We start from the raw sequence: 26,637 nt of genomic DNA on the forward strand, positions 1-26,637 counted from the left end.
AAGTTTTCTTTTTGTTATATTTTTTAAAATTATCTCATCCTAGCGAAACACTTTCTGCAAATGACCTTAATAAAGGAAAATAATAAATTAACCTAAACCACTTTGAATGTCGACCGTAACTTGTATTTACACGGCATCATGCGCGGAAGAAAATACCAACTGAACCGGGATTTCAGACAGCAGATGAACTTGATTCATTGAACTTCATTAGCAATTGTACAAACAAATGCAACAGTGAAAAAGTGGAACATTGAAAAATCGAGAATGTTAGATTTGCGGAGGATTTATTCCGAATTATTGTCTGCTAATAGAGAATTCATGTCAGTTGCTGTGTCAGGGATGCCCACACAGCACGCCGTCCAAATGTGAAGTTGAGTCGTGCTGAAAGACATAACATTGTGCCATAATTTATCTTATGTCATGTAAAGAAGCTGCTTAAATTAGAGTATTTAAAATTTTCTTCATTTTGTAAGAGTTCAAGATATTAAATCTGGTTTGAAAGACAAGATGACGGTAAAACTCAGAAGACGTAGCTGTACAGTACTGTTGGTGTTTGAGACGTCATAAAAAGGTAACTGCGTTAACTTCGCTTTTTGTTTGGTAATATGTTGGAGATTATCTTTTGCAGATCTTCTTTGAGCTTGGAGTAACATTTACATTCTAAACATTTTTATTTGCACTTATCTGCTTAACATGTATTGCTGGGATATCATATAGAATATGAAGTCAGTATAATGGTACTATATTTTAAATATTTGAATGATAAATTACTGATAAATGATATAATGATAAACTACAAAATAAATAATTTGCCCATTATCCCAAATATGTTAATTGAAACAAACACTGAATGTAAATTCAGATATAATGAGCAGTTGTAAGAAGTCAGAAATAACATTTTATCAATTGAACCAGTTATGTGTTATCATCATCAATTGTAAAATAAACACATGGAGACAAGTATGCTTAAATTCTAAAACGAACACACACACACACACATATACATATGGTATTTTAATCTAATGCAGAAAAGGTGACAATGATATATGCAGACCAATACTTTTTTTCTTCTACAGATACAAATTAAAAAGCCTAATTCTGAGAGTTTCACCTACAACATTCATGATGGGAAAGGGCCACTAATTAAGAGCTGACATATGTGGAAGAAAAATACCATCCATGTTGAAAAGGGCTAGAGGTAATGTGAGAAAACATAATTTATCAATCTGAATTAACATTATTGTTGCTATTTTATCTCAACTGGTCAAAAGGCTAAGTGGGTTTATGTAATGGTCCAGAGTGTGTTATTTATTTCACATACCTTCTGTCTTTCAACAGTAAGAAATTAGCTACTTTGGAGTCCATAGTTCTGATCAATTTGTTTATATAAAACTTGGTTTTGGGCTTAAATCAACATCTTGGATAAATCTAATAATGAGCAAAATCCAAGTATATACACGAGGTGATCATGTATAAGATTAGTTGAGTTCTTTTAACCAGCCTAAAAGCCATACTTCCACAATATAGACTAAAATCATTAAGTTGTCCTCGAAGTTTGATGAGTGTTAACCATTAATAATAATAAAGTGATCTTTCACCTGACTGAGCATGTTACAACCGCATGCAATATTTATACATATAGTGCAGTTTTTACTAAATTTAGAATACATGCTTATATAAATGAGATCTAGATTGAAGAAGTGAAGATGCTTACAAATACATGAGGTTATAATCACTACTGCTGATTCAAGCTTGATCATACTTGGCCATTGGGCTTATATAGTCAAGCTTCACAATGATGCTTGTTATGAGTGTGATAAAGGTATGTTAATGAAGTGACCTTGCATCTGATTGGCAGAGTTTCTTACGACTTGCACAACAGTATTTATGATCAAATTTAGATCTGACTTGTTTAATTATTTGCTTGTATGTCTGAGGCTGTAAGCAAATTCTATGCATATAATGTGGTGGTTCTACATCTCACTAACCATTCTTGCTACTGCTCTTAAAACTATTTCTCATTAATTTTATCAGACTTGGTAAATAGATTTATCTCATCAAGATATAGCAAAAGAGCAATTTTGTAAAAAAAATATTCATTCATATTAAACTCAAATTCTGCATCTGATTTGGTTGACCTTGCAAATACTATAAGGGCTCTATTTCTGACAAAAAGATTATTTTGATCTAATGTAGCAGAAATGCTTATATGATCAAAACATCGAACATATTTGATAACAAATAAGAAATAGTTTTTCATGTAAATTTGATAAACATTGATAAATCAGTTCATATCATTAAAAGCTTGGAAGAGTTTGATTACATGAGAGACCTTCACATATTAATCATGCTTTATTTAGAGAATTATTTTTGTCAGGATTTAGTAAAATAGGTAAAATCAATATGGACTGGTTTTGTTATGTACAGCAACACTAGTTGTTTACTGAGTACTGAGGGAATTGGAGTAAGGCAAGGGTATATTGCAGTAGATAACCTGGTTGACTTGATAACAGGATTGTAACACAAACATTTTTATCAGGAGTCTAGCATACATACCATTGATTCACTGCAGATCCTGCCCCCATTAGTTACCTTTTAATACATAAAGCATTTGGGTTTTTTATGTCACAAATCCCATAGGGATTAAAATTAACATCATAGGTCTCACTGGATAGTTTCGTATTTTGACATGCACCTAACTTTTAAGGTAGAAGGCATGAACCTAATTATCACAAGCCTAGCATTTCTAAATTCATACATAAGCTAAATCTATAATGTGGTTTAGATTTACTTTGAGTTAGGCATGGAAATAGGTTGGCTTGTTGGTGACTGCCTGTCACAGTTAGATGAGCATTGGAGATCAAATGCGTAACTTGGTCTGCAAATGAGCTGCCGACCTTTATGTGTGTCTGCTACAGTGGCAAATATAAAAAAATCTAGAGGGTTGAGGGGTGATGAAAAGTATGCTAATTTGTTATAGTACTAGTGAACTTTATTCATGCATAAGGCACATACTGATTCTTTTAGTTGCCTTGTCACAGAAAAATATTGAAAATAGCTATTTCTTGTCAAAAATGAATGTAAAATTTAGGAGATGGTGGCAGTGATGGTTCAGTATAGAAACCAATAGCTGCATCAGGAATTAACCTGATTACTGCGGTCAAAATCTCACATGTATGCTTTCTACAAAAATCATTAGTTTGTTTTTGTTAGTATCTTCAGTGTAAAATTATTCTCATTTTTCTGTAATTGGTCATTGTCGGATGAAAATTCACCAGATAAACTGTCCAGTGAGACCATAAAATACACAATTAGAAAATAAAATAAATTTATTTTAGAAAGAAATATTGCATGCAACTCTGTGACACAAATGAAATTAATGAGAAAACACTTAAACAAATGGATAACATTACTCATCTGGCTTATATAACTTCACAGTTGGCCATTTCACTATGGAGTAGTCAGGTATATCTAGTATTGTAAGAACAGAACCTAAACAGTAATCTCAAAACTTTTATCAAATCAATTGCATACTTAGGTTTGGAAAGTATTACATGGGAATTATGTTAATTTTTAAAGATCAAAATGTACCTGCATGTTTTGACCCTACCAGAACCAAACTAAAAGCTCAAATGTGTGCAGCTGCTTTTGCTCGTCACAAACATAATTGGGAGTATAACTGCTAACCCTACCCTCTAGCACACATTTAAGATCTTTAGAGTTTTTAAATACAGCCTTCTAATTATATAAGTTTCATTACATTGGTTAATAATTAGTCACATGTGATGACACTTGTAACTAATCAAACCACAGCCACTGAGAGCAGACTAAGCACTGATATTTATATGGTACAGTGGCAATATACAGTCTGTCTGCTGTACAGTTAGTTACCTGCCCATTAAACTGACAACACATGAAACAAACTGGACAATTCTGAAAGCCTTGAATTTGACTTTATTTATCTGTATGGTAGAACAGAACATGAGTTGAAAAGCTTTTAATGAAAGACCTTGATATCAAACCTAATAATAACTGCAGGAGTTATATTATGGATAATTAACCATTCTCTCAGTTTCAAACTGGGCATTCCATCCCATGGGGTTCTAAATGTAAACCAGTGTAATTGATATCCTAATGAACTGTAAAGACCATAGCAACACAACAGCAGGGGACCAGATATGTCCAGATTCAGGAATCATAGACCAGTTTCAAACTGATAATGAGCCACATAAAAATGACACATCTGCTAGAACTTATGTGATGAAGATAACTTAAACTGCATTATTATTAATCCTCCTCCTCCACATCATCATAATTGAGATGCATCATATGTTTTATTGTAAAATAGTTTATGCAACATAATTCAGTGAAGACCTTTACTGCCAATTTACCAGTGAACCATTTATTTCAATGAACATATTTTATGTTGTAACAAGGAGCATCATTTAAACATTATGATACACTTATCATACCTGTATATGAAATCTTAATACTAACACTTATACTTGCAATACTACTACTAATAAAAACACCTGCATTGATAATTTGATTATGTTCAATTGGACTTGTATCTAAATGATCACCAGCTGTATGAAAAGACATATTTTAATATATAGATATTGGATGGAATACTAGTTACCACAATTGAATAGTCATATGATAAATGATATATTATTATTTTAAACAATTTATATTTGCAGTGAAACATACTTTTACATTATCTTCCCTTAAATTTCATTTATAGAGCAGTATACTCTGCATTCATTAAATTACTGAAATGGTTAATAATACAAAAACAAATACTGCAACTTCCAGAACCACAAACCTCAAAAGATATAAACAAAAACTTTCCTACATGTATCAACAGTTGTCACTTTATAGACAGAACCATGAAGATTTAGGACAGGATGTTAACAAATTAGGTATTCAAGTTAAAAAGAAAAAAATACCAAGTAAGCTTACTACCAAAAAAATCAAACAATAACAGTGAATTTTAGTACATTCCCAGGAAACAGAATATATAATTTTTCTTAACTTGATCTGATACATCTTAAATCTATAGAAAATGATTCATATTGTATGACTAAAATGTTATGTAAACAAAAATTCAATCACTTTTTTCAGATGCAACATGCATACCCCAACCCATCCTTCTTGATCATAAAGTATACAAGCATTCCACTATAAGATGGGGAGGGGGCCCCGAGTGGCTGAGTGGTCTAAAGCGCTCACCGTTATGGATCACTGCCATCTCACCTCTGTCTGTGTGAGTTCGAGTCTCAGGCTCGGCTAACGTGGGTACGTGAGAAAGCCTGCCAGTAGCTTCTCGTGGGTCGGTGGTTCTTCCCGGGGTTTTCCAGGGTTCTTCCTCCACCAATTATACTGGCCGCCATGTATAGCCTATCTTGTGCTGAAAAATGGTGTTAAATCATACAACAACAACAACAAATAAGATGGGGAGCTGTAGTTGCTCAGTGATTAGCTTTCTGGACCTGTGAAATAAGGTAGGTTCAAATTCTACCATCGGACCAACCTGGGTTAGCTACCATGGTGTGTCCTTGGGCAAGGCACTATACTTAAAGTGCCTTGGCACTAAATAACTTACTTGTGTTGCTTTACCATAAAAAGCTGAACCAAACACAAAACAACTTTAAAATAAAATCATACTGAACAAGTGTTTTTGTTAATACAGTTTAATGGATCTAAAAATCTCTTTCTTCTGCAGGAGTTTAAAATGTTAAAAAGGTCATGGTACACATTGCTTTGTTCGTACACATCAGGCTCTGTATCCCATATCCAGCTAAAATTTTCAGTAGAGTCTGAATAAAAGATATTTTAATCTGGATGATAATATTCTTTCTCCATTCATATATTACACCACCAAGATTGATCCAGATAAGATTACATTTTACTATAAACACTGATGATGAGTATGCCTCTTAACAACTGACAAATGTGGAGAGAATGGAGTTAAAATGAACTTTGATTTCTTTTCAGCCATAACACAAGATGATCATTTATTATGAAAAACCTGAATAAAGGTGGAGTTCATAACCATGACAGTCTTGATATAATATAAATTCAATATATTATTGTTGTCTTGAGGTATAGTTCTGTATATTACAATCTCACACAAGATCAGGGTATATTTTAGTACCATACAGTTAATTCAGGATTGTATTAATACCTATTCTGGTGAATGAAAATTGAATAAGATTTACTATTTTGGAACCAGTTGCAATAAAGTTTACTACACAAGAGAAAATATGACTTTACTGTAATATCTAAAACGTAAAATCTGCAAACAGAATACTTGCTTGACTTTACACTTCAACTATATCATAATATTTATTTGAAATGAATTTATACAAATGGCATTAAATTGGGTTTCAGGCTGGTGATGACAATGGTCACACTGACTTAGACCCAGGGTGGGCAACCTTGTCACCAATTGCCACAAGTGGCAAATTGGCCATGTAAGTTTGGCTCAGTTGTGGCATCGTATGATGTTTTTCACTCCTCATTCACCACACCTGTGGCTACATTGAAAAATGGGGGCCCCGAGTGGCCGAGTGGTCTAAAGCGTTCTCCGTTATGGATCACTGCCATCTCACCTCTGTCTGCGCCGGTTCGAGTCTCAGATTCAGCCAATGTAGGTATGTGAGAAAGCATGCCAGTAGCTTCTCGTGGGTCGGTGGTTCTTTCTGGGGTTTTCCCGGGTTCTTCCTCCACCATTAATACTGGCCGCCATATATAGCCTATCGTGTGCTGAAAAATGGCGTTAAACCCCACAACAACAACAACAACATTGAAAAATAGTTTGCCCACCTCAGACTTAGACAACTAGTAAATTATGAAAGAAAAATGTCATTAAATTATGCTTTTCTGGATTGCTAGATTAATAAGTTATTGTTGACTTGAAGTTAGAATATTATGTCAGTGAAGATAACACTCACAGTGACTTTGACATTTTGAGCTTTTTGTGAAGACATTGGAATTATGTGTATGAAGTGCTAGATTAAGTGTGTGTGTGTGATTTTGATTTGTTACATTACAAAAAAATGTAATGTAATTTAAAAAATTACTAGTTTAAAAAAACCTCAATCATATCATGGATTAAGTAATGATTAAATTGTATTGCAAAGATCAAATCAGCAAGGATAACACTCAGTGACTTGGGTATTCTATATCCCTAAGAACATTTTTGGACCTATACTGTATAAGAAATTGAATCATGTATTGCAGCATAAGAAAAATTTCTCAGGCATGGAATTAGAGTCTTAAATACAGAAAATCAGTACATAGAAAATAAATGTGTTGGTATGTGAAGATAACACTCACTTGACAATATAGCCAAGTTCTTATAACAAGTGATATAACTATATGTAGTTTGCTTGTAAAATAAGTTAGGAATGAATATTAATTATATAATTTAGAATAGAGAAAAGCACATTAAATTCCATCAATAAATATTTTGTGCTTAAATAAAATCTTAAACAAAAATGTACAAGTCCAAAATATAGTTCTACAATGTAAGACATAGCACATGTTGTTTTTGTTTTAGTGCTATGTCTTACTAACCAAATAACGGCCATGTATATGTGTTCCAATGTCGATTGACATCGGAATGAGTAGTCCAAGTTTCAGGAATAGCTCACACACTTGGCAGCCTATATCGACACTCTTCCACTAATTTATGTGTAATTAATATACTTACAGTGCTGTCTTTATCCTGGTGGAGTGAAAATATGACACTAGCAAATGGACACATTTCCATGTTCCATTGACATACATTTGAATTTGTTGCAATGCAACAGTAGTCGAGGTACGCCAAAGTATGTTTAAGTAGGTTCATGTGGGGGATATGTTTCTTGAATGAAATGAAACATTGCTTTCAGTTCCAATAGGCAAAACATATTTTTATTTGTTTCCTTAAAGAAGAATGTTTCAGCTTAACCCGATTTTGGCATTCCTGACTTTCATTGCTTTCCAGCCAACTGAAATGTGGGCCAACAAAACTTGAAAACAGGTCCGGTTCTTTTGTGAGAATTTGAATTTATTAGAGAAAAGACATCAGGGTAAGTAAAGTCTGACAAAAACATTATAACTTTACTTTGTAGAAATGCATTGTTATTGGTTACCAGTTGTGTGTGATATTTCTGAAAATTTCACTTTCATTACACTGTTAGTCGACATCAAAACGCTCCACACAGCACCCTTCATTAGGCAGTAAGACCCATCAGCCCCCCAACAAAAATATTGGGTGATGTGTCTTATGTTATCGGTCTAGTCCAAAATATTGCTTAAAGTTTCTAAACTATATACTGAACAGTAAAAAGCAACTTAAAGAAAATAAATAACTTTTAAAAAAGCTCATAATAATTGCAGTATTAGTTAGAAAGCTGCTGAGCTCTCTTCATACATGCAGCCCACAACACCTTATATACTTATGACATATTGCATAAAAACCCCAGCTTGTTAGAACCTTTAAACAAACATGGGACTTAGTATCGCAAAAGTACATTTAGTAAATCTGCACAATCATTATATTAAAAAAATTACCAACTTAATAGTTTACACATTAGTACCTAATGATTATATAGCCAAGAAGAAAAAAAGTTGATTTCTCGTGGTACATGCCATATTTACTGCTGCTGCTCATAGCAAGGGTTCGAAACCTGTGTTAAGCTATGCACTTTTACAGTATCATCGAGATACACCACATGACAAGATTAGTCAGCATGTGTTTGTAGCAAGTGAAATAAAACAGAGAAAATCAAAACTTAAACACAGTGACATACAGAAACTTAATATTGGTATAAACACATTGAGAATAGTGAAGTGGGACGATATAGCGTCAGTGGGACTTACCATTTTTAAAAACCACCCTGGGACGATATAGCGTCAATGGGAAATTTAACATTACGGAAACCCCTGGGACGATATAGCGTCAAGGGGAATTTAACATGGGAATATGGGACTGTTTAGTGTCAAGGGGAATTGAACAGGGTGGGACTGTATAGCGTCTTCTTGTCCTTAGGCTTCACCTGACTGCAGGACCATAGACTAAAACTCTTTTGAGACATCCTTGCCTCTCCACATAGATCCTGTGTATTGATAGGCTGGTATCTGTCCTATGGACAACTATCCACTTGGAACGGACGTACATCGGTATGTCCGTCCTGAACATCATCGAAGACACAAGCGTAGAAGATTGAACGTTGGTCCACATGTTGAGGCACCGAGAACAGGTGAAGGAATGCAGTGAACTGCACTTATTTATAGGGAGAGGAAGGATTGAAATGGATTGAGTTCATTGACCAATCCAAACACGCATTACAAAATTCAGTCAGTCCACATCCAATCCAAAGAGAGCAGTCTGTGATGTCATGTGGTCTATATAGATTTGCTAGCACCTGTGCGCAGTCAATTCATGCGACAGTTTTTCAACATGACGGAAACTCAGAAAACGATAAATTGGGGTGCACCAGCTCTGGAGACTACCCAAGGGAACCCGGACTTACTTTCAGAAGAGGTGAATTGGGATTTTGTGGATTTTCTTACCTCGCAAGAATTTGTTCCGGAACCTTCGTCACCTTCTCCTTCATTACCGCACGTAGAGAAATTCAGACATAGACAGAAAGAAGAATTGGAGAAATTTATACAACAGCAGAAGGAAGCGGAACAAGCTTTTCTCCTACAGCAACAGCAGCAAGAAGAGGTAAGAAAAAAACAAGAAGAAGAAGAAGCAGCAGCAAAGAAACAAGGGTGTGAAAATCAAACGGTCACGGTACTGTTAGACATTTTAGCGGAGTTAAGAAGTCTGAAACAAATGTTATCAGACTTCTTTATTATGATCGAAGAGAATACGACCTTCCCGAGCTGAACACTCCAACCCTGTGACTAAGCCTCCCGTGCCACCCTTAGTGATTTCAACCAAATCATCATCATCAACCCTACGCAGTCCAGAAGTAGGCCTTGGCCGTAGCAAAGGCTTAAGGCAGTTAAAGTTGATTGCTTAAACTCACCCCTACACCAAAAAAGGCCCTTTTCAGGGCCACCCACATCTATCAAAAAGAGATAGACTTTCAATTGCCAACATCTATTCAAACTAAAAAAAAAACATTTTACCCCTTTAGTATGTGGGTGTGAGGGGGTGAGTGTAGGTTCTTATTTTAAAATCAAAACCCAAAGACACTTACCTTTTGATACCTAATTTATTCTTTTATAAATATTTACAATCCAATTCACAATTCACAACAGAGCACTTTAAAAAGTTCATAAACTTCTTCTGTCTCAATGTTCACTCTCTCTGTTTTTTGAATTTCTTCACCGTCACGGTCTTTTCCTCCTATTCCTCCTCATTTTCTTCCCATCTTCTTTTCTTCTCCTGCTTCTTTTTCTTCACCTGTTTTCTTCCTCTTCTTCCTCTGAAGAATCCCTCTCTTCTTCTGACTCCTCTTGTTTCTTTTTTGGGCAATCTGGAGACCAATGTCCTTTTTCTTGACAATAATAACAGGTATCTTGACTTTTTGTCTTTTCTAGCCACTTTTTTCTTTTTTGACGGTCTGGACACTCTGAAGACCAGTGCCCTTTCTTCTGACAGATATAGCAAGTATCTTGACTTTTATCCTGAAAGGAAGGAGAGTAGTCCCTCGGCTGGTCTGAAGAGAATTTTTGGATGACCTCTCGCAAAGCTCTGATGAAACGTTCGATTTGGTTAGTCACTTCCATCGTTGTGCTCGGTTTGAGAGTGAAATGAATAGTGAAAGGACAAGACACATACCCTTTTATATACGCTGGTCTGCTATGACTATAAATTAGTCCATGGTGTTTAAACTTTAGTCATTTGACTTTTTGCTATCAAGATGAAACGATCCAATTCATTTGAGAAGAAAGAAGAAGAAAGTAAGAGGCAGAAACGTGCTTTATCGCCTCGCACCAGAGCTGAAGACTTGGCACAAATTCATGCCAGTGATTTTGAAGAGGACATGAGTGAACCAGAATCCAAACCCTCTAAACAAAGTTCACCATCCTTAGTCAACCCTGAAAAGTACTATTCCATTCAAGAGACGGAAAAGCGTTCCTCTAGAAAATTTAGAACTACGGCTTACAAATACATGGTGAAGTTTAAAGATTTCAAGTCCGAAGTACCGTTAGAGAAAGCAGAAGGGTTCATCACCGAGATGTGGGATTCTTTGCTCACCACACTCAAGCGACAATGTCAACCCAAAGAAGACGTTCGCTTGAGACTTTCCATACAACACGACGGTTTGAAATCCCCTGTTTGGATCAAGTTTAGCAGCCCTGTAGAATTGACCGCTTCCAAAGTCATGGACAAGATTCAACACGTACAACAATCTAATGACCAGTTTGACATCACCGATGGAAAAGCCACACTGGACATGACCCACGTCTCTCCTCCTCAAGGGACCGGACAACGCAAAAAGGTCTTATTGGTGAACAGTCTTCGTAGTATTAAGCGTAGCCTCGTCCAAATTCACAACCCTCAAGACCAGATGTGCTTAGCCCGAGCCATCGTGGTGGGACGAACCTATGCCAACAAGAACGACACGGCAGAATGGAAAAGAGCCTGGAAAACTATTCAACAATCGACCGAGCCAAACAACGAAGTGAAACAGAACTCCTGTTGCAACAAGCTGGTCTGTCCAAAGACACACCCTGTGGCATTCCTGAGATGCAAAAATTGCAAGATATCCTAGCTCCACTCTACACCTTGAAAGTGCACCCTCAAGAAGTGCGTGGGCCTCTGTTGTTTTGAGGGAAAGACTTTAAGGATGGAAAATACATTCACCTCTATCATCACGATGACCATTTTGATACCATTACCAGTATCACCGCATTCCTGGGATACGGTTATTACTGCGAGAAATGTGACTATGGTTATAATAATCGAGAGCAACACAAACATTGTGGATCGAAATGCTCAGCATGTTTGGCCTCTCCACCCTGTCTGAGCGAAGGACAAGAACGAGTGCATTGTTTAACTTGTCTGCGCACGTTTGTCGGCCCTGCCTGTTACCAACAACATTTGAAGACGCAAGGTTCACAGAAGAAATGTGCTTGTCAACTGCTGAGATTGTGCCCTACGTGTGGACAAGGCATACTTACCAATAATGCCAAGGCACACGTATGTCGAGGAAAGAAAAAATGTCACATTTGCTGCCACATCGTGGACTTGGAACACGAATGCTACGTGCAAAATTACCAACCCCAACCAGAGAAAGAGATCGGTCACAAGAAGAAAGGCAATTTCATCTTTTTCGATTTCGAATGCATGCAAGAGACCGGCATTCGCATTCCTAATTTCTGCGTGGCTCATCGAGCGTGCGAGAAGTGCATTCAGGAATCTATCTTCAGTCATTGCCCTCACTGCAGCAAGATTCCTGGAGGGCGTCAAAAAATCTTTCGGGGACCGAACACGTTATCCGATTTTGCCCAATGGGTCTTAGACCCCATCGACAAGACGTCGAGCCAAGAGGACATCGAACATTATGGAGATTGTCATCGTCATGCCACGGTGATGGCTCACAATTTCTCCGGATACGATGGTCAGTTTCTTCTCAGATACTATACAGAACATGGCACCGAACGTCCTAAAGTCACTTTGAACGGAGCCAAAATCATTTTCATGCAAGTGGAACAAGTACAGTTTAAAGATTCGATGAGTTACTTAGCCATGCCTTTGAGTCAAATGCCTAAAACGTTTGGAATAACAGAAATGGCTAAAGGGTACTTTCCACACTTTCAATACGGAAGCCAATCAACACACCGTTCCACCCCATTTGACTGAGGCTCACTATTACGACCCTGACAACATGCGTACCGAACAACGAGAAGCTTTCTACGCTTGGTACCAGGCTCACGCTTCTGACCCTTTCGACTTTCAGGAAGAAATGCTAAAGTATTGTCGTTCCGACGTGGACATATTACGGCGTTGCTGTGGAAAATTTCGAGAACTGTTCGTGGAACATGGAGGGGTCGATCCTTTGAAAGAAGCTTGCACCATTGCCAAAGCGTGTTCCTTAGTGTACCGGCAACGATTCATGCCTGAAAACACCATGGCTGTCATCAGTCCTCAAATGACCAACTATGTCAAATGTCAATATTCGGTCAAAGCCCTACGCTGGTTACATTACTTGTGCGACAAGGAAGACAAATGAATTCAGCATGCCCGCAACGGAGGGGGCGAAAAGACCATCGGAATGCATTTGGTCGATGGTTGGAACTTAGAAAACCCCAAGATCGTGTACGAGTTTAACGGTTGCTTATTTCACGGATGCCCCCTCTGTTACCCTGACCATGGCACTAAAAATCAGTTTTTACAACGAACCATGGAAGACTTGTACCAGGCCACATGTCAGCGATGCCTAAAGTTAGAACAGGAAGGATACCAAGTGGTGGAAATGTGGGAACATGAGTACGATCACCGTTTGAAAACCGATCCCGAGTTGAAACGCCTCGTGGAAAGTTACTAGTTCATGGACCCCCTGAACCCGAGGGATAGTTTGTACGGAGGAAGGACCAATGCCACCAGTTTGCTGTACCAAGCCGACAAAGAGAAAGGAGAAGAAATCAAATACTTGGACATGTGTTCACTGTATCCCTACGTGTGCAAATATTGTCGCTTTCCTGCAGGGCACCCACATATGTTGACGGAACACATCAACCTGAAAAACATTCGACAATACGAAGGCTTGATCAAATGTAAAGTTTTGCCTCCCACTGACTTGTACCATCCCATTCTACATCACCATTGTCAAGACAAACTGACGTTTCCTTTGTGCCGTACTTGTGCTGAAACGTGCAACCAAGACCAGCCTTGTTAGCACACCCAGGAAGAACGGGCCTTGACGGGGACGTGGGTCAGCGTAGAATTGTTCAAAGCTCTGGACATGGGATACCAATTGTTAGAAGTGTATGAAATTTGTCACTTTCCCAAGACAGAACAATACCACAAGGGTGACCCAACTCAGAAAGGCATTTTGGCAGACTACGTGGATGCCTTTTTGAAACTAAAGCAAGAAGCCAGTTGTTATCCGTCCTGGTGTCACAGTCCCGAAGACCAAAAGACATTCAAAGAGAAATACTGGGCACAAGAAGGCATTACTTTAGATCACATCGAGAAAAACGAAGGCAGGCGATCGTTTGCCAGAGTGATGTTAAATTGCTTGTGGGGTAAAATGGCACAACGACCGTGTTTACCCAAGACAGAATAATTGACAGAACCTTCCCGCTACTTCCAGATGATTCACGACAAAACTAAATTCATCAAACACGTGGATGTCATTTGCAAAGATTTGATCTTAGTCAATTACGAAGAAGATCTGGACTTTGTACAAGACAACCCTTTTGGAAATGTCATCATTGCGGCTTACATGACAGCTCATGCTCGCTTAAAACTGTACGAAGCTTTAGAACTGTTAGGGGAACGCGTCCTGTACTTTGACATGGACAGTTGCATCTACATTGATCACCCGAGTCAACAGCACCCTAACATCGAAGGAGACCGTTTAGGAGCCTGGACAGACGAGCATCCTGACGACAAGATTCTAAGTTTCGCCAGTGGCGGTCCTAAAAATTACGGCTATGAATACCGGGTACCCTTACCGCCATCGATCTAACCATATGCTCCACAACAATAGCACAGGTGGCAGAATGGAGAGTGGATCAAACTGATACCATAGGCAGTGACCACTTTCCATTGATAACCACCCTGCAGATGACTACTCAGTTCAACTCGCAACAAAAACAACCAAAATGGAGATATGAAAAAGCTGATTGGGAAATGTATAAAACCTTACTAATCACAATAGACCACAAGGACATAGAAAATGATAATTTAAATATATACTATGATAACCTGATTAATACTATCAATCTAGCTGCAACAACTAGCATACCTCAATCTAGTGGCCACCCCAACAAACAACCAGTCCCGTGGTGGAGCGAATTATGTAAACAAACACACATAGATAAGAAAAAAGCACTAAATAAATTTAGACGCACAGGGAACTCAATGGATTTCACAGAATACAAAACGAAAGAACAAGAACTCAAAAAAATCATTAAGCAAGCCAAAGAAACTACTTGGCAAAAATACTGCAGAAGTATAAACATCAAAACCAGCACCAAACAAGTCTGGGATAAAATTAGAGCAGTTAGAGGGAAAACATCAAATACTATCCCTAAAATACCAGGAGCAAATACAAATAAAGATAAAGCTGAAACACTAGCTAAACATTTTGCAGAAATGAGTAGCAATAAAAACCATACCAACTCATTCCAACAACATAGAAATAAGGTAGAAAGAACTCATAGCAAACTATTCACTGACATTGGCAACAAAAACTCCTACCTAAATAAAGACATTACAACTGCCGAATGGGATAAAGCACTAAGCACCAAAAAAGAAACTTCCCCTGGAGAGGACAAAATAGGATATATTATGTATAAAAATATTCCAAATAACATCAAACAATTAATAATTAAATTCTTAAATAAAATCTGGAAAACAGGAAAATTACCTTATAAATGGAAAACTGCCATAGTTATTCCTATCCTTAAACAAAACAAGGATCCCCACCACGTCAGCTCATACAGACCTATCTCCTTAACAAACAATATATGCAAAATTATGGAAACCATAATTACTGATCGCCTGAAATGCCACCTAGAGCAAAATGATTTAATATCCGAGAACCAATGCGGATTTAGAAACAAACGATCCACAACGGATCAACTCATAAGACTGGAAACAGCGATCAAATTAGCCTTCAACTCAAAAAGGAAAGCAGATAGGAATCTAATTGCGGTATTCTTAGACTCAGAAAAGGCATTTGACTTAGTATGGACCAAAGGCTTACTAGCCAAATTAAATCACTATGGAATTACTGGTCAAATGTTCAACTTCATCGAAAACTTCTTAACAGACTGCAAAAAAATAACTAGAGTTGGAGACACACACTCTGAAATACACTCCCTAGAAAATGGAACTCCACAAGGCAGTGTACTCAGTCCCACTCTTTTCAACTTAATGATCAACGACTTAGATAAAACTCTGGCAACTACACAAATTGAAATTTCGCAATTTGCGGACGACAGCGGAATATGGAAAGCTGGCAACCCCAGCAGTCAACAAACCATACAAACTTTACAAGATAGTCTAAACAACATAGGAAAATGGGCTGACAAATGGGGGTTCAAACTATCACAGGATAAAACAGAAGTCATCATTTTCTCACCCACACGCAAAAGAAATAAACCACACCCGACTTTCACAATAAACAATCAAGTAATAAAATATGTTAAATTTAAGAAGTTTCTGGGTATGTACTTCGACGAACACCTAAATTGGGGAAAACACATACAGGAAGTAGTTAAAAGATGCGATAAGGACATCAATCTCATACGAAGCCTTAAATAATCGAACTGGGGGTCCAATCAGGAAACACTGCTAGCAATATATCGGGCACTGATAAGATCCAAACTTGATTATGGGTGCCAAGTTTACAACCTAGCGCCAACAAAACAACTAAAAAAATTAGAGCAAATACAACGAAAAGCCCTAATTACAATCACTGGAGCATTACCATCAACTTCACTAGTAGAGCTCCAAGTACTAACAGGTGAACTTCCGCTCTATCTCAGAAGACACTGGAACTAATACTGAGATATGCAGCCCAATTACAAACACAATCAAACACTCACCCCACATTGCTAGCAATAGAGAAATGCAACATCTCCTTTAGCAACACTCAAAAGCACCACATACCTACAGGAAAAATAGTGCTTGAATTAACGAAACTAATCCCCATAGACATAAAGCAAAAAGAAAATAACAACTCCTTCGATCCTGAACCTTGGTATAACGAAGACCCAAACATCAATATCTCTATCACCAAACATGGAAATAAATTAAGTCAAGAACTGCAGCTGCACACTATAACATCAGAAATTTTAGCAACTAAGTATTCAGACCATCTACAAAAATACAGAGACGGTTCCAAAACCACCAAACCCACAAAAACAGCAGCTGCATACGTAATCCCCAAACTTAAGATACATGTTGGTCACGACTACCGGACCACTGTTCAATCTACACAGCAGAATTCTGGGCAATACTACAAGCACTAGAATGGGTGGAGAAAAACAACCCACCCCAAACAGTAATAATAAGCGACTCGCTAAGCGTCCTTTCAACCATTCTAAATAACAGCACCAACAGCAGAGAAAATTTCCTAAATAAAACCAATTTAATACTAAAGAAACTAAAAAGTAATAAACAACAAGTAGAATTCTTATGGGTCCCATCCCACATAAACATACTAGGAAACAATCTAGCAGACGACTTAGCTAAACTAAAGCTAAGCGAGCTAAACCACGTACCACTGGCTTACAGTGTTAGTGAAATATACAGCCTAATAACAATCATGATAAATCAGAAATGGCAGGAATATTGGGACAATAGCAAGACGGGTAAAAAACTACATAACACACTCAAAGAAACCATTAGAAATAGGAAACCACCTTTACTTAAAGGGAAAGATCAAAAAGTAATAAATAGAATTTATACAGGAAAAACCAAGTTGGCTAACAGCTACGGAAAACACATAGGACCTAAACCTCACAACCCAAATTGTTTCTACTGTCGGGTGCCTGAAGATATGCACCACATATTTAACATATGCTACAAATTACAGAAAGAAAGGGAAATATTCAAAACTGAACAAAATAAAATAGGATCGCCGAGTACATATCCAGAATTCCTTGATAGCACAAACCCCAACTTAAATACCACATACAACAATATCATTACTTTCCTTAAAAAATACGAAATTTATACAAAAATTTAAATACAAATCACAAAGTCAAAATTAAGCAATATTCCTTTTAGACCAATGGCAGGGACTAGGATTTGGTTCTCCTGAAGTCTCCATTTATGAGACTGCGAGTTCCATCGACAAGAGAATCTAATCGGAAACCAGCTAGCAACGAAATTTATTATTACAAATCATAAATAAATAAGTAATATACCCTTTCAGACCAATGGCAGGGACTAGGATTCGGTTCTTCTGAAGTCTCCATTTATGAGACTGCGAGTTCCATCGACGAGAGAATCCAATCGGAAACCAGCTAAGCAAAGAAATTTATTAGTCTACAATAAATTTTTTCAAACATAAAATAAATATCAAATCTAAACAAATATAAGCAAATCAAATCCACTGACTGATAGAACTCTACAAATAATAAGAATAAAATAAAAAACACCAACCACAGAAAGATAACTAGTCCAAAAACCAGGAAGGAATGTACAGGGGGGTAGGTGGTGAAAATAACACTCTTACTCCACTCCTCTTCACTTACCCTTCTCCTAACACCCTAACTAACAGCTAGAAAACTCTATTCTCTATACATAGGTGACAGCTAAGATAAACCTAGATATAACTATGTAATCCCAAAAATAGAACGTATAAGGTGGTCGCAAGAATAGACCATCAGGGATCACCTTATTAAGACCCCAAAACTTACACATATGAGGTAGTCGAAAAAACCCAACGACTATCAGGGCCGGCGGCACAATGCTGCAAATATAACAACAACATAGATCAACACCCCAAAACATCACATGCATAAGGTAGTCAAAAAACCTAATGACTATCAGGGCCAGCAGCACAAGGCTGCAACCAAAACTTATAACTAGAAAAATAGGACCCAAAAATAATTACTCGATAAGATGGAAAAAACACCAATTCCATCCAGGGCCAGCAGCACAATGCTGCAAAACCATTCGACCAAAATGCTGTCACCTAGTAGCTAACATCGACCTGAATAGACTCTATCTCACTTAAAAACAGCACAGAGTTTTATTATTCAAAATTCCAAAGATGGAAATTTAGAAAAAAAATATATCCTGGATCGAAAAAGCCCTGCTAACCTGTGGCAAGACAACTCCGCCCGAGCCCGACCACTTTCACCCTTTACCACAGACAGACATCAAAACTCATACGTGCAGTGCACGCATCATAAATTAAAAAACGCAAACCAGATTGGGTCCAATACCACTGGCCGCTTATCAATGCAAATGAATGACAGAGTGCGTGCTGGGTCCAATACCACTCAAACAAAAATATAGGCCTTACAATCAGATCGATATGTACAAAAAAGTACTTTGACCTGACGGCCCAATCAATTAGTGTTCTGTGAACACAGAAATGCCTGGAGGAAGTGGCTCCATTCCTTCCCCCAAGGAGTAATCAATTAGGTGCCTGTGGCATCATAAACCAGTGGTACATGCTCAATGCGAGCGCACACCACTTTAATCCAACTCAACAACAACAACAATCGTTCAGACCATTCCACGGAATAAACAAAGAAGATGGAGGTGACAAAATTATTCAATCTATTAAGAGATATCTATTTTTGGATAATGGATGTTGAATATGTTGTAGGAAGAATAGAAAAGGAATGGAGTGATGGAAATAGGCAAGACTTGTTAACTATTCAAGTCAAAGGACTAAAGGTGGCCGGAGATCTCATCGCAGGGGTGATAGAAGAAGTCAACAAGTCAAGAGGATTTACTGACCCACCTTATGTCAGAGTGGGAAGTTTGAAGGAAGCACTGGACCATGTCATCCAAGTCAGGTGCTTCCTAGAAAAAGTATTGTATTGGATGGAGTGGCGATACGTAAAATGGGGGTTCGACCAGTTGACAAAAACGGAAGAAGTAATGAGGAAAGTGCTGACAGAAGAGGTAAAGAACATCAAAGAAAAGCGGTCTAAGGAAAGAAAAGAAGAAGAAAATAGAAAGAGAAAAGAAAGCTTTGAGAAACTCAACAATAACTGGATAAGAATACAGGAGAAATTCCAAGCGATAGGTCATCCTGACTGGCTGCCTGAATCAGAAATAAAGAAGACAGGAACAGTGGCAAAAGTTAGAAGATGGTTGAAGAAGTGGAAGAGTTAGAAGAAGAAGAAACCCAAAGGCCCTTTTCAGGGCCACTCATAGGTCTCGAAAAGATCTTGACTTTCATTGCCTACCCCTTTTTTTTTTGTTTTAAAAAAAATAAAAAATAGAGACCCCTCCCTGTTTCAATTTTCGCTTGTTCTATTTCCATAGACCCATCAGGTCGGGACCTTATTAAAATAGGGTCCCGACCCTGTTCCATTTCCCCTTGACGCTCAACAGGCCCAAGATTTTTTTTTTTCTTTTTGCCCATGTTAAATTCCCCTTGATGCTATACAGTCCCACCCTGTTCAATTCCCCTTGATGCTAAACAGTCCCATATTCCCATGTTAAATTCCCCTTGATGCTATATCGTCCCACGGGTTTCCGTAATGTTAAGTTTCCCATTGACGCTATATCGTCCCAGGGTGGTTTTTAATGGTAAGTCCCATTGACGCTATATTGTCCCACTTCACTACTATTGAGTATATATTTATAAATCTGAAATGGTTAATTAAAAATAGTTATTAGTCAAATTATCAAGGATGCCAGTTACTAGCTTTGATACTCTGTTTTTGTTAACTGAAAACATGTAGACTCAAGCCACATCTATAATGATAATTTCTGGCACTTTCAAGGCTGATATAGCCCTTTAATTAAAACCTGCAAAAATTTTTGACAATTTTATCTGCACACATTGCTGTACATTTTATACACATCTGACTTTGAGCTACCATTGGCAGAAGAGATTTTTTTGTGAAAAATATTTCCAGATCAAATCCTGTTTGGTTACTTGTAAATCGACATGGAATAGCACAACCCTAGCACAAATATTACTACCCCTACTTCGTGGAGACATTGAGGCTATGACATTGTAGCTACTCAACCTTCTGTCCTATGACCATTTTGAATTTTGTGCTAGATATGGCTGTTACCAAATACCGGTGTCTAAACAGTACATAGGTGCTTTCTGGAAAGATTTGCATGCAGTAAGATTGCACATCAGATCCACAATATTTCCATCAATATCAACACAGATTGGGGGGGGGGCATTGAAATTGTTTCTACATATTTAAACAGGTTTTCAATGAATTGTTGCTTTTTGTTTTTATTAGCAGGTATTTATACATTTATAAAATGAGTGTCCTCTATCACAATATGTATCAATCTTCCTGCAAAAAAGTTTCCCTTGTTTTTTTGCTCCCAAGTTACTCCCATTTTATTCTTGATAAAAGTAGCTACCCCTCCCCTTACATCTCCTTATAATCATTCACAATTATAACCCCATTTAATTTTTCCTCATATAAAGTTATTAGTTCTTTAGTCAACTTATTATGTGTTTCTTGTATGAAAATCATATCATAATTTGTTTGTTGTTTAGTTTAATTATTTTTTCCCTATTTATTCAGTTTAAATTTGCTGAGGCTATATGGAAGTTTTTTATATCCATTTTCGCCTCTCCACCAGGTTGTCGCATTTTTGGTTATACATTAAGTATTATTGGTTTTAATTTAGAATTGAAGTATCACCTAGGGGATCAGATAGTAATTTATTAGTCAACATGTAGACCCACTCCATGACCTTCTTGAATCTGTAACCCAGAAATTCTGATTAACTATGCATCTTTTAGAATCATACAGTGCATTATATAAAATATGGTAATGTATACCTTAAAACAATACTGCATTTTAATCCAAGTTTCCAATTTTGCAAGAAGTTGTCCCGCACATGCAAAATCATCTGCTACCCAATATGTAAACTTGTCGCCAGAACATAAATTCTCAAAAAATTCCCCAGCGTATAGTCTGTTTCTAAATTCTTTAGTAATTTTCCCCCCATCAACAAGATGTAAACACATTGCATCCTATTTCATTGTTGTTTCTCTTCCACATAATAGCTTATTTTTTATAAAATGTTAAACTTTACTAATCTTTTTACAAGATCACTTTAGTTTGCAAAAATATATCTTGGCATTTATTGGCATTCTACATTGAATTTTGTAAACTAGCTATAAACCTGACCTAATTACTCAACTTAACTGCTGACAGAAACAGTCTACAGTAAATGTATTTCTTTTCTGTAGCTCGATGGATAAACATTACATCTTTTCAAAGCTGTGCACAGAATAGGCCGACATATCACGAGTCAGGAAAACATGGGGGTGGTATCCCCTGTGTCCAAAATTAATATCATTTTGAATAGAATATTCTAGTGACAGTTGCCTCTTTTCAAATGGTAAGCATTGCTTTATTTTATTTTCGTCAATCTGTCAAATTCGGTATGCATTTTGCTTTAATATTTGAGATAGAAACCTTAGGTGCATAGAAATGTCAGACAGCATTGTACATCATGGATGGTGTCCAACATACTTTTATGATCAGAAAACAAAATTCCATTGTTTTAGTTATGACCACTGATTTTAAAAATATTCATCCAAGCTAAATATAATAATAATAATAATGAGGACTTTGTATAGCACCTAATCTTTAGAAGCTCTAAGCGCTTTGCAACATTCGACAACATAAAAACATACAAAATGATATGATTACAAAAACAAACACCATGAAATTAGAAAACATAAAAAACATGCTGAGAATATTTAAGGTAGTTAACATTATTAAGTCTTTAAGTTTGTTTTTGCAGTCAGAATAAGTAGTTTTGAGAGCACTTTTGAATGGGATCACTGCGTCTTTGTGTCTAAATTCAGTGGGCAATTCATTCCATGTTGCTGGGCCCTGGTATGTAAAAGAATGCTGTCCATATGACTTTGTTTTCATAGTGAGAATAATGAGTATATGATTGTCGGAAGAGGAGCGTAAGTGTCCTGCTGGTGTATACACATAGGTGAGGTCGGATAGGTATGTTGGACTAGAGTCTGTCAGTGAAACGTAGCACAGAGAACAAATTTTATGTTTGATTCTGGATCGAATGGATAGCCAGTGTTGGGTTCAGAGCAGCGGGGAGGTGTGCTCTGATTGTGGTACTCTAAGTATGATCCAAGCAGCTATGTTTTCAACTTTTTGAAGTCTCTGCAGTAGATATTAAGATGAACCAGACAGAATTGAGTTTCCATAGTCCAGTCTTGAAAGTAGTAATGAACACACAAGTGTTTTAGTGGCATCAGCTGAAAGATATCTGAGAATGGAGCTGATGCGTCTCAGCTCAAGATATGCAGCCATGCATATGTTCATGACATGTTGGTGCAATGTGAGAGTACTGTCCAGAGTAACACCTAGGTTTTGTACTGATTGTGTGAATTTAATATTGGTGTTGCTGATATTTATTGTGTGAGGTAAAGGATGTGAATGAGAAAGTCTTTGTGTTGTGATCAGAATGGCCTCAGTTTTATCATCATTCATCTGCAGCTTTTTACAAGTTATCCATGATTTCACATCAGAAATGCACATCTCCACACCTTGGATGGTAGCATCAACTTCATTTGGGTGGATAGATTTGTATATTTGGGTGTCATCAGTGTACAATTGGTGAGACACTGAATGATGATCTATGACACTTGAGAGCAGCTGAGTGAATAGAATGTAGAAAACAGGTCCAAGAACAGACCCCTGTGGAACACCACAACATAGATCAGCTGGGTTGGAGTGTAATCTATTTGCAGACACAATTTGTGTCCTGTGGCAAGGGCGATATGCAGATTGTACATTGCTAAAAAGACTGTTTGAATTCAGACAAGATACAAGCTGGGATCGAACAACCTTTTCTAAGTTTTTTTATATGAATTGGAGATTAGAAACTGGGCAGTAGTTCTTTAAATCGTTATGGTGTAGTGTTAGTTTCTTCAGCAGAGGTTTTACAATGGGAGTTTTGAAAAATGATGGAAATTACGCTGATGCGAGAGAGGTATTAATAACATCAGTTAGTGAAGGCAATACTGGATCTAAGCACTCAAACAGCAGTAATGTTGGAATTGGATCAAGTTCACATGACTTTGGTGCACTCTAGGATGATTACTTAAGAATGCATTTATTGGTGGTGAGAGACTAAATACATGACTTGATACTTGTGTTTAGCATTAATTGGAAAGCTGAAGATTAGTAATCTTTTGACATACATATCTTAATTGTACCATTTCATTTACAAAATATAATGTAATTTGCATTGGTAAAATGTGTAGCACAAGAAAAGTCATTATGAATCAGAGATAAATCATATCTTTGTTTTGTCTGGAGCTTGACTAATTTATTGCACATTTCTGTACACTATTTTGTCTTTGATCCAGGATTATTCACTGCATTCGGATGCATTTCATGGTGAAAATTCACCAGCTGGATTTAAAAGTGGTGAATATTGCTAGCGATTGTTCTGCAAACCCTGTATGTCACAAGGAGTCAGTGTATTCAAGGACTCGTACAGTATTTATAAGTTCTCATTGATATTTCAGATGAAAATGAAGAACTGAAAAAAAGATGAAAATCTCAAGTGGAAACCTTTCTGGTCAGCCATCTCATCCAAAACCTTCTGAAATGGAGAGTATTTTGCAGACTCCAAGATTTCCTTTTATCCTGCTGGTATGTTCTATTTAGTTTATCTGGTCTCTTTTTATCAATTGCTTTTATACCATGCCACAATTGGAAATTCCTTATCAAAAGTATGTATAAATTTCATCATTTTTCTGTCTGTTTAATAAGATGTGTTTAAGAGTACTTACTTACTCATGATGCTGTATATATGAGATTAGATGTTTTGTTAAAAAAGAATGCATTTTGTGATATATTGTATCACTGCCTTATATACAGTGGTCATTGCAACCAGTATGCATTTTGTTTACGTGCCAAAAAATCCAGTCTGATTTCTTTGTTTCTTTTTTACTGCAATTAAGAACTAGTGATTATTTTTATACATTTAGCTGCATCCAGAAGGACAACACCATCACCATCCCCATCCACTCTGGAGTGGAGAATAAAAGATTTCTCTCTGCCAGTTCCTCTGCAAGTAGTAAGTATTGAGGATGGAAAAAAATGTACATTATAGAATAATGAAACAAATACTACAGGTGTTGACTTTTATATAATCTCTTATTTCATTTACAGCTCACTAAATACGAGTAAGTCAATTATACACTGTATTCATGAATTTAATTCTCATCTAAGGTAGTAGAACTGTTTTATGTTGGACAAAATGTTGGGTAATTTGTGGCAGTACACTAACAACACATTTTGTAGCATTTAAAAATGCTTATGTTCATTGCATGTAAAACTCATTGGTTTGTTGTCACTTCAGTTGATAATAGTCTTGTCATCTTGTAGACATTTTGAATGTTAGTGTTCAATGCTAAGGTCATATACATTGAGTCAACATCAAAATTTGTTTGGAAAATGGAAGATTATGACATGAAAGCACAAGCTCTTGTAGCTTAGATACTGTTATTTCAGAACATTGTGAGATGTTAATTAATTAAATTATAGGTCATAAAACATACTGTTCAAGACTTATTTGTGCAAATAAACAATGAATTGTTTTTCACTGATGTGTCGACTGTTCATCATTCCATTGTTTTTTTTAATTTTCCTTTCTTATGTATACCATTGTTTTCTGTAAGTCAGACGCCTAAACCATCTACATTGAATGCAGACTTTACAGACACCAGCAGTGAAACAACATATCCACGGAATAAAAAAATAAAGGATTATAGGGAAAAGTTTTATTTATTTTCAAATAAACTGTACAAAAACCATGTATTTCATTCCATAAATATTTTTCATTGTTAAACCCATGTTCACTGTACAGATCTTTATAAGGAGTTTATAATAATGATCTTGATCTTTCAAAACTAATTTCATCACAAATCTCTTACAGATTTCCAGTTCAATGTACTTATGAAACTGGACACAAATATTGAGAATTTGTTGGAGCAGCTGGCCCTCCAAGTTCATACACAAGGCCCAGACACAGAATATAGAGAAGAAATTCTTGCAATGCCATGTGATTCAGTGGAGGAACTAGAGGGCCTTTGCCAGAGGTTGGAGGAGAATCCCAAACTCTCCAAGAAGATGGTAAATTGGGGCCTTATTTTCTATTTAAAAAAACTGTTATAACCTTTATTTGCTGTTGTGAACCTCAATATGCATTATGCAAGTTCTGCGGCACCTGTATAATTATTTTTGGGGGTGGGGTGAACATGTAGTGGTCAGCTGTTTTGTCTTATGGATGTAGGCCAAAACATGTTTAGAGATGAACATGTAACAGGTATTTTACTACATATACACTATTACATATTATGTGGCTATTTTAATTCAATCATTGAGTGAATGTCATTTATGAAGTTAATAGATTCACAGTGGTTAATTTGGTTTATAATTGCTGTTAGTACATTGTGTTGCATAGTTAATGTTATCAATTTTTTTCAAGTTAGAGAAAATAAATTTGCTTGCAAAACCATGGCAAAAAATAACTATATACAAGCATATTTTGTCACATCGATCATGAAATACTACTACTAATAATAATATCAAAATCAAAAAATAGTAATATTATTATTATTATTATTATTATTTTCAGATATGCTACTTGAGCTCCCTTGGCAGGTTTACAATTGGGGATAGTGTCTGCAGGATGATGAAAAAGCTTGGAACAATAAGACTGGCCAGAGTATAGTCCAAAGGGACGTAAAGGGAAAAAAGCATTTCAAGAGCTTGTGATATGTCAGGTTT

General features: G+C 36.7%; 1 long non-coding RNA gene across 1 annotated transcript; it reads left to right on the forward strand.

Annotated features, from left to right (window-relative positions):
- Positions 1–1,080: 1,080 nt before the first annotated feature.
- LOC149783723 (uncharacterized) lies at positions 1,081–26,637 on the forward strand. The gene is made up of 5 exons (XR_016414061.1): positions 1,081–1,198; positions 24,369–24,495; positions 24,834–24,922; positions 25,784–25,980; positions 26,486–26,637. It is a non-coding gene; the product is annotated as an uncharacterized LOC149783723 (long non-coding RNA).

The sequence above is a fragment of the Sinohyriopsis cumingii genome, chromosome 14 (genome assembly GCF_028554795.1).
Source record: "Sinohyriopsis cumingii isolate HCF-2022 chromosome 14, ASM2855479v2, whole genome shotgun sequence".
NCBI classification, from domain to species: domain Eukaryota; kingdom Metazoa; phylum Mollusca; class Bivalvia; order Unionida; family Unionidae; genus Sinohyriopsis; species Sinohyriopsis cumingii.